At 51.4% G+C, this 14,446-nt stretch overlaps 1 long non-coding RNA gene across 1 annotated transcript; it reads left to right on the top strand.

Annotated features, from left to right (window-relative positions):
- The first annotated feature begins 12,386 nt into the window (after positions 1-12,386).
- Positions 12,387-13,953, top strand: LOC124658910. The gene is made up of 2 exons (XR_006989383.1): positions 12,387-12,483; positions 13,608-13,953. It is a non-coding gene; the product is annotated as an uncharacterized LOC124658910 (long non-coding RNA).
- The last annotated feature ends 493 nt before the right edge of the window (positions 13,954-14,446 follow it).

Below are 14,446 nucleotides of genomic sequence, written 5' to 3'. Positions count from 1 at the left end.
TCACGTCATTCAGTTATTTGCTATAAGCTTTCGATACATAGTTACCTAGTCCTTTCGACCATGAGATCATGTAAATCACTTATACCGGAAGGGTACTTTGATTACATCAAACGCCACTCGCGTAAATGGGTGGTTATAAAGGTGGGATTAAGTATTCAGAAAGTATGAGTTGAGGCATATGGATCAACGAGTGGGATTTGTCCATCCCGATGACGGATAGATATACTCTGGGCCCTCTCGGTGGAATGTCGTCTAATTAGCTTGCAAGCATATGAATGGTTCATAAGAGACTATATACCACGGTACGAGTAAAGAGTACTTGTCAGGAGACGAGGTTGAACAAGGTATAGAGATACCGATGATCAAACCTCGGACAAGTAAAATATCGCGTGACAAAGGGAATCGGTATCGTATGTGAATGGTTCATTCGATCACTAAGTCATCGTTGAATATGTGGAGCCATTATGGATCTCCAGATCCCGCTATTGGTTATTGGTCGGAGAGAAGTCTCAACCATGTCTGCATAGTTCGCGAACCGTAGGGTGACACACTTAAGGTTTGATGTCGTTTGAGTAGATATGGAATCTGGAATGGAGTTCGAAGTTTTGTTTGGAGTCTCGGATGGGATCCAAGACATCACGAGGAGGTTCGGAATGGTCCGGAGAATAAGATTCATATATAGGAAGTCATATTCCAAGTTTGGAAATGATCCGGTGCATTTATGGCAGGTTCTAGAAGGTTCTAGAAAAGTCCGGAAGAAAGGCACTATGGAAGGCGGAGTCCCGGAGGGACTCCACTAGCTAGGCCGGCCAACCCTAAGGGGGTGGAGTCCCAGGTGGACTCCACCATAGGTGGCCGGCCACCCCACCTAAAGGAAAGGTGGGATTCCCACCTTGGGTAGGACTCCCCCCTTGAGTAGGTTTCCCACTTTTGTAAGGTTTTATTGTTGGGGTCTTATTCAAAGACTTGGACTACAACTCTTGGGGATTTCCACCTATATATAGAGGAGCATAGGGGAGGGGCCGACCACACATTGCCACCCTTGGTCGCAGCCCTAGTTGGCCGGCGCCCAACCCCCCTCTCCCCAAACCCTAGCTACCTCTCCTCCACATACAACTCCCGCATACGCTTAGGCGAAGCCCTGCCGGAGTTCTCCACCACCACCGCCACCACGCCGTCGTGCTGCCGGGATTCCGAGGAGGATCTACTACTTCCGCTGCCCGCCGGAACGGGGAGGAGGACGTCGTCTTCATCAACACCGTACGTGTGACCGAGTACGAGGTGCTGCCCGATTGTGGCACCGTCAAGATCTTCTACGCGCTTTTGAAAGCGGCAAGTGATCATCTTCCGCAACAACGAGATCTAATCTCGTAGGCTTTGGAAATCTTCAAGGGTTAGTCTCGTTCATCCCCTCGTTGCTACCGTCTTCTAGATTGCATCTTGGCTTGGATTGCGTTCTCGCGGTAGGAAATTTTTTGTTTTCTATGCTACGAATCCCATCAGCTCGTAGGGACCGGCCAGGAAGAGGCGGATCTCCTGGACAGCAGTGGTGAGATCGCGGAGGGCTGCGGTGATCTCCGCCGGGGAGAGAACGGCGGGGACGTCGGAGTGCGGCGGCGGAGGGTGGGAAGAACTCGGTGGAGGGCTGGACATGATCGAACCCGGGAAAGCTGATACCAAGTGTTATGTGGCTGCTAGGGTTTGGATGTGAGAGAGAGAGCTGCGAGGGCGTGAGAAGGCCGGCCGGGGGCCTTTTGCCCACGGCTGGGCAAGAGGGAAGGGATTTCCTTCTTAATTCTTGCTTAATTAGATTGATACGTCTCCTCTGCTTATATAGTATAAAAGGTTTACTTGACCCCTAAGAAAACGACCCTTATCTCTATTTAACCCTAAAACTAATGGGCTATAGCGCCAGCCCAAGCTCTAACACTCAGCTTAGCTAGAGTCAACATGTACGAAGAGAGATAGACATCCCTAAGAGCTCTAAGCTCCCAGGGTTCCGCGCGCCTCTCCTTGCTCGGGACGTGGCCGTCTTGTTGGGCCTACCTGGCGGCGTGATGACGCGCTACGCTTCAAGGACTTACTTCTGGACGGACTGGTGGACGGGCAATGGTCCACTAAGGACGAGATTCCCTAGGCTGTTTAGTTGCTGTGAGTCCCCGTTCATCACCGTCGAGGGGGCGAGGGTGCTGTTGACGTCAGAAACCCCCTGGCGGGCAGAGACGGGCAACACGGTAGAGCCGGGAACAACTAGGGCTGCGGCTGGCCCCAGTCCCTCAGAGCGACGGCCCGCAAAGCCTCCTGGTCGCACGTCCGATGTTTATCACAAGGGCGTGCCACCCGACCTATACCTGGTCAGGAAGGTGTGGATGATGCCTCGCTTAGTTTCCTGCATGGCATACACGTAAACATTAAATACGAGCCTCGATCGGCTCTCAGGTTATCCTGTGAATCGGCTCATGGAGCCGATCCACCCATGATCCGGACGAGGTGCCCGAATATATGGTGTTCCTGCTTGATCAAGATAAAGCTAATGAGATCTACGACGATTTAGGGTTTTCACCGCATAATCGGATCATCCTACTCACGATTGGGCCTCGCGCTCGCGCACGGTGACCGTAAGCCGATCCTAGACAGGGCCTAAAAACCAACACGAGGTTGATCCCCGGAACATCCTTTCTAGGGCTAGCGAACGCCACCCTACACGCCGCCGGATCCTCCAACCCTTTGTAAGGCCTAACTATTGCGGATGTTAAACTAATCCTTGATGAAACAAGGAGCAACCGTAACGGATCAGATCTACTAAACTATGATCAAGCGGGGTGCCGCCCCTACACCTAAGATAGGTGTAAGGGCGGCTAGACATGCAAGGGTTGCACTACGACAAGCATGTAATATGAAGAACAATGCTAACCCTAACATATCTAAGATAACTACGTTGCTCGCCATCAAAAAGGCTTCGGTACGAGCAACGCATGAACAACGTGGGCAGGCTTGTGCTGCCTAGATCGCAAGATGCGATCTAGGCAGCATGGTGCTTACCGGTAGAAACCCTCGAGACGAAGGAGTTGGCGATGCGCCGAGATTTGTTTGTGGTTGAACGTTGGTTGTTGTCTATTCCATAAACCCTAGATACATATTTATAGTCCAAACGGACTTTCTAATGTGGGCGTGCACCAAACCGTGCACGAGATAAACTCTAACTTTTAATCTAGATACAATCTATCGTAATTAAAGATACACGGGCAACCTAGCCCAAATTCTCCGTGCAAGGCCGCTTCGGAGATCTTCCATGTGTAATCTTCCAAGCCCATCTTGACCGCGGCCCACCTCCCTGATTTAGCCAAAATCCGGTGATAACACATGCCCCCTGGTTTTGGTAATGATAATTTCAAAACCACTCGTTTTTCCTTCGAAGGGTCATGTCGTGGCAGAAGCAGTAACCGTCGCAGTATGTTTCATCATGACGACTTGCCTTTCCAACTTCTCTCGCACGATTTGACAGCTTTGGCACCATGTCCTCGAAAACTCGCTCGAAAATTAAATCTCCATCTCCTTTATTTAACCGCATCGAACAGCTTCTCCTCTTCGTCCTCTTCACATTAGCACTCCCAAAAGCCCTTCTGCGCACCATGTCTTCCTCTTCCTCCACCTCATCGGAACTTTCCCTCGGGTCCTCCTCCTCCCGTGAGACACCGCCGGACATTCGCGCACCAGAAGAATGGGACCTGGAAGACCACGCCTCCTCCATCTGGTCCGAGGAAGACAAATCCTTGACCAGTGGGGAGAGCGACCTCCGCTTCCTTGCCGACGGGGAATCGGAGGAGGAGAGCGATGACGATCGCTTCTCCTGGGATGACTTCACCTCCTCCGAGGAGGTGAAGGAGGAGGAGGAGGAGGACGAAGACAGCTCTTCCGACGAGCCGCCGGCCAAACGCCGCTGCCTCTGGCCCGGGAACCTCAGCGACGTCGACAGCGACGACGACGCTGACGAGGAGGACGAGGACAACGAGGGTCCCGTCGGCGGCCGCCGGAGCAGCGACGACGAGCCGGCAGGGAGTAGCGCCGACAGTGGCGATGACGGCGACGATGACGACGAGGGCAGCAACGGCCCCTAGATAGGATCTTAGCATAGGGCCAGCAGTAGTAGACGGGGCAATGTATCCCCTAGTATTTCCTTTTGAGAGCAATCAGCTCTTCTATGTAAGAAATCTGGTTTATCAATGAAGAAATTCCCCAATTTGATTTTGCCGATTTCCTTTATGATGATTTAGTCGATTGTCCTTCGTACTGATTCTGCCGATTGTCAATCTGGTCAATGCCCAATAAGCCGATGGCATCGCATCGGTCTCTCACGATAAATTTCGAGATAGATCCATCCGGACCCAAACTCCCGGTCAAACAAGGCCAAGCCATAATCGCGCAAACCCTAGGCCTTTCAGACATTATTCTGCCGCATCCCTCTCTTCCAGATCCTCTTTGCTTTTAGAAGAGCCCTAGGACTGTTGCTGGATCAATTCAAACGCCGAAGCTGCCACTTCTGCAGGACAGGCATCACTTGCCCACAAATCCCCTCGCGATGGTATGCAGTGACGTTTTATAATCCTGCTCTGTTTTCTAACAGCAACCATCTCTCACGGCAAATTGAAATGCAGAGCCGACCGATCTTAGCCAAATCGGCTCCTTATAGCAAAAGACCTTTCGTGGCAAGCTGCCCCCCAAGCCTCAGCCGGGGTGGAAACAGTGATGAGGACCCGTAACTCAGGCAAACAGGCCTGGGCTCAACAATGTCTGAGAGCGCTATCGTGCGGGGCCAACCAGTTGATCACCTTTCATCCATCGACGACTCGATATAGCCAATCCGAGCAGGCTGGTAAACCGGTGTTGAGTAGGTGTCTCCAACGGAGCCCCGGGCTTGTCGCCGAATCAACCGGCATGCCGAAACCGACAATTTTGCAACATTAGTACCATTCTTCGTACAAATTGTGATGCAGAGTTAGCCGATTCCAACGAAATCGGCTCCCCAGAGCACAGGATCCTTCGGGCAAGCTGCCCCCCGAGCCTCAGTCGGGGCGAGAATAGCAGTGAGCCGACCACGCCGGTCATCCTCTGTTTTCAACTCGTAATGCAGCATCAGCCGATTCAACAAAATCGGTTCTTTAGAGTGAGGAAATTTCAGGGCGAGCCGCCCCCCGAGCTTCTTCGGCTCAACCCTTGCGCCTTGCCGATCGGATCGGCTCATCATCTTCGGCGAGCTGCAAGCAACTTCCGGTGAGGATGTCCTCGCATTTCGACGCCCTCCAAACTCGGGGCGCAACAACCCCCGGAAGTGACAAGCTATCGAGTCAAACGTGACAGCCGATGGCTTCGTCATCGGCGGTTCTCCTGGTCTTAGAAGAGATATGCTCCCTTCGTTAGGTTCATCCCTACCCCGACTTGCACGTTTATGCTGCCCTTGCCGTTAGTCGTGGTTACGATCCGCAATCCTGCAGTCCTGGTTCTAGAAGATGTCACGTTCCTCGCTGCTAACGCCGCTGAACTTGAAGACTTGCCAATGGGAATTATGGGTCCTTGAAGGGAAGACCCACTCCCTGCTCCATTGATCCTTAAGTCGATGTCTGCACATCGGCTATGCTTGAAATTTTTTGAATTTTCGGCCGATTTGTGTATCGGCCCCCATACTCCAATACCCATCATCAAAGGGTCAGACGCTTCCATTGCATATCCTCGTGTTTTATCCACCTGGGTGCCCCCCGGAGCCGATTCTGTCAAGAGAATTGATGGTATCGGCTCGTTGGATAACATGTTGAACCCGGGCAGTAATGGATGGTGAGGATAATTTTGGCCGATTGCTGGAATCGGCCTCCCGTTGCTTTCTCGGTGAAGGTTCTGTGATGTCCCTTCATAAATTTTTTGGGGCCGATCACGAGGATCAGTCTCGCCACGTTTATCCATCGACATTTTGCTTTTGTTACACGGTCAGGCCGGTGGATAAAACCAGCCTAACCCCGTTCTTTGTCACGTCGATGCGCTCATAGTCGTCCAAATAGATGCCTGAGAGCGGCTCTTGGCCTGATGTCTCCCAAATGTCCATGCCGGCCGTTGAAACCTCGACTGAATCATCTGCATGGACGACTTCTACTTCATCTCCATCCCACTCGTATCGTGCATTGGTGCATCGTGGATGGAATGCAACAGCTTGGCGTGGATCCAATCCCACCCTAGTAGGACAGCGTAGGTACTCTTGCCGTCGACGATAAAGAACGTCGTAGGGACAGCTTTTCTTCCTACGGTCGGATCCACATTCGTAACACCTTGTGCGTCGGATGCTTGGCCGTTAAAATCACTCGGTGTCACATTGGTCTTGATCAAGTCCGAGCTCGAGCGTCCCAACCGACGTAGCATGGAGTATGGCATAATGTTGATCGCCGCTCCGGTGTCCACCAACATCTTGTTGACAGGCTGCCCATTGATGTAGCCTCGCAAGTACAGTGGCCTTCGGATGCTCGTAACTTCTTTCTTTTGGCTTCTCAAAGATGACCGGTCGTGGGCTGCAGCTCTAATTGCGCCACGGGTGCTTCATATAATCTTGGAGCGCTAAACTCCGTTGGAAGAATGAAGACCATGTTTGTGCCGACCGATGTATCATCATCGGCTTTCCTCTGCTTGGGGCGCCACTCTTTTCTTTGTGGCCGACCTTCTTCGTCCAGGGTTCGCCGAATTTTGGCGGCCAGATCAGGCCGTGCCTTCCTCAGCGTGTGCAGGTACAATCTTTCAGCTCCTTCCAACCCACGAAGACGATGAACCCTTCGCTTTTGGGAACGGCTGAGCCCATCAGGGCACCACCTGGGCCGATGATATTTATCTTCTTCATCATCGTCCTCTAGTTCCTCGAGATCTTCCACCCGAGCGGACTCAGCATGCTTGTTCCGAGGCGGGAGAGGCCCTAGACGCTCGAACACGGACACGTTAGCGGCATCCTTCTTCCTTTGTTTGCATTCTGGGCAGTTCTCGATTGTTGGCAATCGGCTCATTCCTGAGTCCCAGCAATGTTTGAAGAACGGACAGTCCCAGTGCCGATCCATGTCATCCTGCCCCCTCGGCCTTCCTTCAGCGCGACGATTGTACCCGTCGTTGCTTCTATCATGTTGACGGTACCTCCTGACCTTTGCATCAGACCGACAATCTCTCTCATCATCTACGTCGTAGCGCTGACGTCGGTCGTACTGCTGCTCATATTTGTTGAGGAGATGCTCAGAGAGTGGACGTTGATACCGCACGCTTCTCACTTCCTCCTCTGTCAGGTACCGTCTGTCATCATCTTGGGGCCGGTCGCGAGGATCGGCCTCCTCTTTCTCCTTGCCACGGGAGTGGCTGCTTTCGCTTCGTCTTTGCCATGGCGGCTCGCAGCCCTCGCCATGTTGACACCAAAGGAGAACTTTGGCTGGCCTATGGAGTGGCTGAGATCCACCATGTTGACGCCGTGCAACGGACGTGAGTCTCTACCGAGCTTGATATCGTGCGGCCGGGTCTTCTCGCAGGAGCCGATGAGTTCGGCTTCGAGGGTTGCCTTGATCTCGTCATGTTTCTTTTGAGCTGCTCGGGCAGATCCTCGTACTTCAGCCGACCCGGTGCGTTCTTCTCGACGGGCGGACAGGTCCACTCCATCGAGTGCGCCTTCGGGTGTGAAACCCTTCCACCCGACGCCATGGGAGCGGGTTCGGTGGAAAGAGCCGATGAGTTCGGCTTCGAGGACCGCCTTGATTTCGTCATGCTTCTTCTTGAGCTCATCAGGCAGATCCTCGTACTTGACCGGAGTGCCTTCCGCCATCTCGGATGTAGATGGCGATGTTGTGGATGTCGAAGGTCGTCCCACCGGGCGTGCCAGAATGTGTTGACGTCAGAAACCCCCTGGCGGGCAGAGACGGGCAACACAGTAGAGCCGGGAACAACTAGGGCTGCGGCCGGCCCCGGTCCCTCGCAGCGACGGCCCGCAAAGCCTCCCCGGTCGCACGTCCGATGTTTATCACAAGGGCGTGCCACCCGACCTATACCCGGTCGTGAAGGTGTGGATGATGCCTCGCTTAGTTTCCTGCATGGCATACACGTAAACATTAAATACGAGCCTCGATCGGCTCTCAGGTTATCCTGTGAATCGGCTCATGGAGCCGATCCACCCATGATCCGGACGAGGTGCCCGAATATATGGTGGTCCTGCTTGATCAAGATAAAGCTAATGAGATCTACGACGATTTAGGGTTTTCACCGCATAATCGGATCATCCTACTCACGATTGGGCCTCGCGCTCGCGCACGGTGACCGTAAGCCGATCCTAGACAGGGCCTAAAAACCAACACGAGGTTGATCCCCAGAACATCCTTTCTAGGGCTAGCAAACGCCACCCTACACGCCGCTGGATCCTCCAACCCTTTGTAAGGCCTAACTATTGCGGATGTTAAACTAATCCTTGATGAAACAAGGAGCAACCGTAACGGATCAGATCTACTAAACTATGATCAAGCGGGTGCCGCCCCTACACCTAAGATAGGTGTAAGGGCGGCTAGACATGCAAGGGTTGCACTACGACAAGCATGTAATATGAAGAACAATGCTAACCCTAACATATCTAAGATAACTACGTTGCTCGCCATCAAAAAGGCTTCGATACGAGCAACGCATGAACAACGTGGGCAGGCTTAGTCCTGCCTAGATCGCAAGATGCGATCTAGGCAGCATGGTGCTTACCGGTAGAAACCCTCGAGACGAAGGAGTTGGCGATGCGCCGAGATTTGTTTGTGGTTGAACGTTGGTTGTTGTCTATTCCATAAACCCTAGATACATATTTATAGTCCAGCGGACTTTCTAATGTGGGCGTGCACCAAACCGTGCACGAGATAAACTCTAACTTTTAATCTAGATACAATCTATCGTAATTAAAGATACACGGGCAACCTAGCCCAAATTCTCCGTGCAAGGCCGCTTCAGAGATCTTCCATGTGTAATCTTCCAAGCCCATCTTGACCGCGGCCCACCTCCTGATTTAGCCAAAATCTGGTGATAACAGGTGCACGACGGGGCGCCAGGGGAATGGCGCCTCCGCTTCCGACGCCAATTGGGGCTTGCAGAGCGGGTCGAATGGGACAATCTATGCAGGGAAGTACAGGGACTTCCCACGGACCAGACGGAGGATGAGGTGTCTTGGGCCTTAGAGCCTTCGGGTGCTTTCTCGACTAGCTCGGTCTATGTTCGTCTGGCGCAAGGGGCGGCTATTGCATCGTTCAAGGATGTATGGCGGACCAGAGTTCCACCTAAGATCAAGGTGTTCCTCCGGCAACCGATCAGGGGCGGCTGCCCTCGGGGAGCAGCTGCTTAAGCGCCATGGACCGTCCAATGGATCGTGTGCGCTTTGTGGTGCCCGGGAGGACCGCAACCACATTTTCTTCACCTCGCCCAACCGCGAGACCGATGTGGGCCGGGGCGAGGGAGCTCCTTGCGTGCACTGGAATCCGGCGGGGCCGGGGACTTCATTGCACTCGCTCGAGGCTTGAGCAACCCCTCCGAAGGCCGGCTTGGTTTACGTTTGCGGCGCAATGCCGGACGCTTTGGAATATTCGCAATAAACTAGCTATAGAGGGAAAGATGATCGGCAACCCGCAGCGACGTGTTCTATCAAATGTCTATTCATATGCGAGTCTTCGGAGGGTTCCGGTCGGACCGAGGGACAGGGACTTGCTGGACTTGGCGGTGGGAGACGTCAGGAGGCTCTACTCGCGGACGCGGTCTGAGGGGACATGAGGACTACATCTGCACCTTGAGCGGCTTTAGCGAGCTTTCAGGATATCAGGAGGCTCGTGGTGTGGGTTAGGTCTTGCCGTGAGGTGTTGGGAGCTTTGTATGATCTTGTATGCGAACTTATCTTCCTATGTGTGTGTTTGGTGTTGTGTTGTACCGAATCTTATGCTTGTGTGGCTTTATCTATAAAGCTGGGCCGATGGGCCTTCTATTTAAAAAAAATTCTCATGCGATTTTTTGCTGAGCTGTACGTCGGTGAAGCTACCGCTTTGGAGGGGATGCAAAATAGGTATTGGTCTGTACTTGTGTCTGAACTCCCGATGGCTCCATCCCCAATTTCCCTACGGCCCAATTCGGTGCCAGTGTTTTTAGCAGTGTTTGGGCCGATTTTGGGGTATTTTTTTCGGGCTCGATAAAAACACGCGTAGCACTGGAAAAAGACCAACCTTTACGAAGGGAAACATCCTCCCGCGCAACCCACGACCGACTGACACGTGTCAGCCACCAACGAATCCCGCGGAACGCGCGGACGGGGCGAGTACACCCATGTGGGCGCGAGCGAGTACGGAGCCTTACCTATCCATCACGCGAGTACACCTTCACTGCGCATCGTAACTAGCTAGCTCTAGCAGAGACATGCATCCATCTGATTACTAGCTCTATACATCCATCCAATCACTGTATTCCTTCCTAATAATACAACAGCACGAGTACACTTATACATGATACACAGGTACAGTTAACACACGAGTACAATTACCTATAACACACGAGCACAGTACACACAACACACGAGTACAATTACGTACAACACACGAGTACAGTTGTGTTAACACACGAGTACAGTTGCGTATAACACACGAGTACAGTTGAACACACGGGCGAGTACAAGTACAGTCACGCACACGAGCAGGTACAGTCGCGCACACGAGCAGGTACAGTCGCGCACACGAGTAAGTACAGTCGCGTACACGAGCGAGTGCAGGTACAGTCGCGCACACGAGGAAGTACTAGTACAACAACACAGGTACAGTAGCGCACACGAGTAAGTACAGTTACCAAGTAAAGGGAAAAAACTCCACCAAATACACTAAAAACAGAAGTATTATCAGTTAAAACACGAGTACAGTTAGGTACACAAGACGATTACAGCCTTATTGGTATTGAAAGTACGGAAAAAAAGTATCTCGAAACCTATCAACATGGGATCTAGTTTTGAAGATCTCGACACGAGGATCTCAAAAGTGGAAACGGTTCGTAATTTGGACTTACGATTCTCGAGATATTTCATTTTGAAAAAACGAATCTAGAAAATAAAGGGAAAAACGCAGCCCCCTCTGCCTTCTCTCTCCTCCCTCATCCCCACTTTGTTTCTCCTTGCGACACGTGGCGAGCAGGGAGACCACTTTCCAGAGATTTTCTGGCACCACAACGCACCACTTGTCGCTCGCGGAGCGAGTTTCCTTCCCTTGACGAAGGTCGACCTTTTTCTAGAGTTTTCCTAAAAACACCGCAAAACACCTCAAAACGCGCCTGGGCTGTTCGGGAGGCCGGTTTCGGCCCGTTTAGGCCCGACGAAACCGGCCGAAACCCGTCGGGCTGGGGTGGAAGGAAAACGCGAGCCCCCCCGCCCCCTCGCGTTTCTGGGCGGAATTTTACTTTTTGCCCTTCTTTACTTTGCCACTCTACAATTTGCCCCTTTTTACTTTTACCTCTATTTTTTACCACTCTTTACTTTGCCTCTTTATTATTTGCCCTTTTGATTTATTTTTGTTTCGTTTGAGGATCATGACAAAACTCCATGACATAACTACCCCTCGCTGCACGCGTGATAGGATCAGATTGGTATCCATTTTTTCTCGGATGAACAGCTGCCTGACGTTTCCTCAAAAGAAAAAAGAACTGCTGCCTGGCAATTGACGCTCGCCTGCATCTTGGCCGACGCCGCTGCAGCCTCCAGTTGCCGCTGGACCTCCGCCGCTACGACTGCACCTCTCCGGTCGCCGGTGCGCCTCCGCCACCAGCTCCTTCCCCAGCGTGGTACAACCACACCGCCGCACCTCCCGACTCCTCTTTTGTCACCTCGCAAGCTCCAGCTGGGCTGCAGCTCCAAAGCCAAATCGAAAATGGCAGGAGTAGGTAGGAGGACCGAATAAGAATAAGAGGGAGCGGCAACCAGCCAGCTCGTCGCCGACGGCCGAATAAGAATAAGAGGGGAGTGGTCGCCGTGCTCCCGGGAATCGCGGCGCCAACCTCCCTTCCTTCCTTTGCTCGGGCCGCCGCGTGGAGCCGCCTTGAGGGTTTCCGCTGGCCGCCGCTCTCTTTCATCTGCTCAGGCTGTGAATGAACGGATCGAGCTCTGAATCGATCTAAACCAAACATATACAGGGGGTATTTCCGTCATAGCATATGGGCCTGGCCTGTGAGGGGGCAAATAATAAAGAGGCAAAGTAAAGAGTGGTAAAAAGTAGAGGTAAAAGTAAACAAGGGCAAATTATAGAGTGGCAAAGTAAAACAGGGCAAAAAGTAAAATTCCCCGCGTTTCGGCGTGGCGGCGAGAGGGCGACGTGGGCGAGAGGGCGAAGCGGGCGAGAGGGAGGAAGACGACGCCGGTCGCCGCTCCAAGACCACGCTGCCGCTGAAGCTCCCTCGACGCTCCAAGACCAGGCCGCCGACGCTTCCCCCTCTCAGGTACCTACTCTCTCCTCTCGACCTCACCGCCCCCAACCTGGCGCCCATAGCCGACCCCTCTCGGATCCGCCGCTCCAAGATCTCTGAATTCAGCAAGTGGTTTCTCTGCAGAAAAAGTTTCCAATTTGTTTGGATTCCATCATACCCAGTCTTAACTTTTCAGCATTGTATGCTTCAGTTCAGCTCAATCTGTTTGTTGCTCTGAATTTAGCAAATGGTCTCAGCAATTTAGTTGCCAGGCAGGCTTCACGCCGCTTAGGCCTTTAAAAAAATATGAATCAGTTTGCTTATGTTATCAAATCTGTGGTGTGGATAGTCCACTTGAAAGAGACATGAGGCCTGAGTAGTAGTTATCGCTTCCTAGCATCAGTTCATTACTAGCGTTTTATTTCTTGGAGCTACCTTGTGCAAAAGACATCTTGTTTCTGTATGTTTAGCGAGCGAGATGATTGTTTGTTTGCAACTGATGTAGCGAGCGAGATGCTGGTAGGCCAAGTCTGGATGAATCCGGTGTATCGTATAATCTTATATGTTAACTGCCCTTTGTTTTCACTCAATTTACCTATAGTGTCTGTCAGTAAACATTATATATAGCCATATAGTGATATAGCCTATTATCAAGTATATACCAGATGCAAGCTTCTAATTACTGTACGTCTCTCGGGATTTCAGTATTTTGTGCTAGAATGTAGCATTGGTGTGGTTGTTTATACATGCCTCAAGTTCATGCAACCCATGCTTACACTGCCAACTAAACATGATACCTTCTCTTCTTTTTTTGAGCGCTTGCTTAGGACTTTTTGTCTATCCCTGGACATAGTTATTGAGCGCACATTTCTCTGTATTTTTGCTGTGAGAACAGAGAATGATCATGGATAGTACTGTATTTTCTGTGAGAACAGAGAATGATCATGAGTGGTTTTACTTTTACTCCCTAGATTGATAGTCAAGAGCTGTTATGTATCTTCTTGCATGTGTAATGCTAATGTATGGGTCAATCTTGGTTGCCTAGATTGATCATTTGTATGCAACTCTACTGCCAAAGTACTGTAGCCATGAAACAACTATCTAATGCATGTGGTTGTATATTAGTATTTCATGGTTTACATCTTATTTCCTGGCAGGAAACAAGTCACTTGGACTGATTTTCTTCTCATAATATTGAAGGGAACAAGCATGCTTTTAAGAGGACTGTCCCGGGCCAAGTTGGTGCTTTATTGAGCATCTTGTAGTTTCAGTATTTGCTCAGAACTATATGCCTATCCACTTTGGATTTCTCTATTTATTTCATGTCTCCGAAAAGTAGATTATGAGATCGGGAGTTAACTGTACCATGCTTGTAGCTGTGATGATAAGATGCTATTGTTTGCATTTATGTACTGGTTGCAAGATATGATCTTCTAGTGTGCTACAAAGATTTGATTTTATTTATGATGCACATCTACTGTCAAAAAGATTGTCTTTTTATCTGTTTGCGTTAAATACACTTGAAAACACTACTTTGTAAAACAAGTGTTTTGACAAGTGTTTTAGGTGAAAGGGGTTTTGTAGTGTTTTGGGTGGTTAGTGTTTTCACCCAAAACACTCCACAAAACACTTCTCAAAACACAAAAATACACTGGCACCAAACAAGGCCTACGGTGTGTGGCGGCGTTTCTAACCCTAGGAGGGACTCCCGCAGCTGACGGCTCGCTTCGGCGCTCCCCTCCCCGGCATGCCGGCAGCAGGTATCGCGGCCCTTGCTCTCCCCCTTTCCCTGTTCGCCATCTTCCACATCCCTGATCTCTAACGCCAACCATGCCGCATAGGTGTTGGCCTGCCGCGCTGGGGATTCTGAAGTAGGCAGCGGTCGCCCCGTGGCATGGAGCTTAAGGCCGTCCATGAATGAACCTATACGGCCGTGTACAAACTCCGTTGACCGCCGTCCGTTGGTGTTCCTTAAGGCTCCAAGACTGTCTACCGG

This window comes from Lolium rigidum, chromosome 6, assembly GCF_022539505.1.
Source record: "Lolium rigidum isolate FL_2022 chromosome 6, APGP_CSIRO_Lrig_0.1, whole genome shotgun sequence".
Taxonomy (NCBI): Eukaryota; Viridiplantae; Streptophyta; class Magnoliopsida; order Poales; family Poaceae; genus Lolium; species Lolium rigidum.
This window is presented reverse-complemented; position numbering and strand designations above follow the sequence as displayed.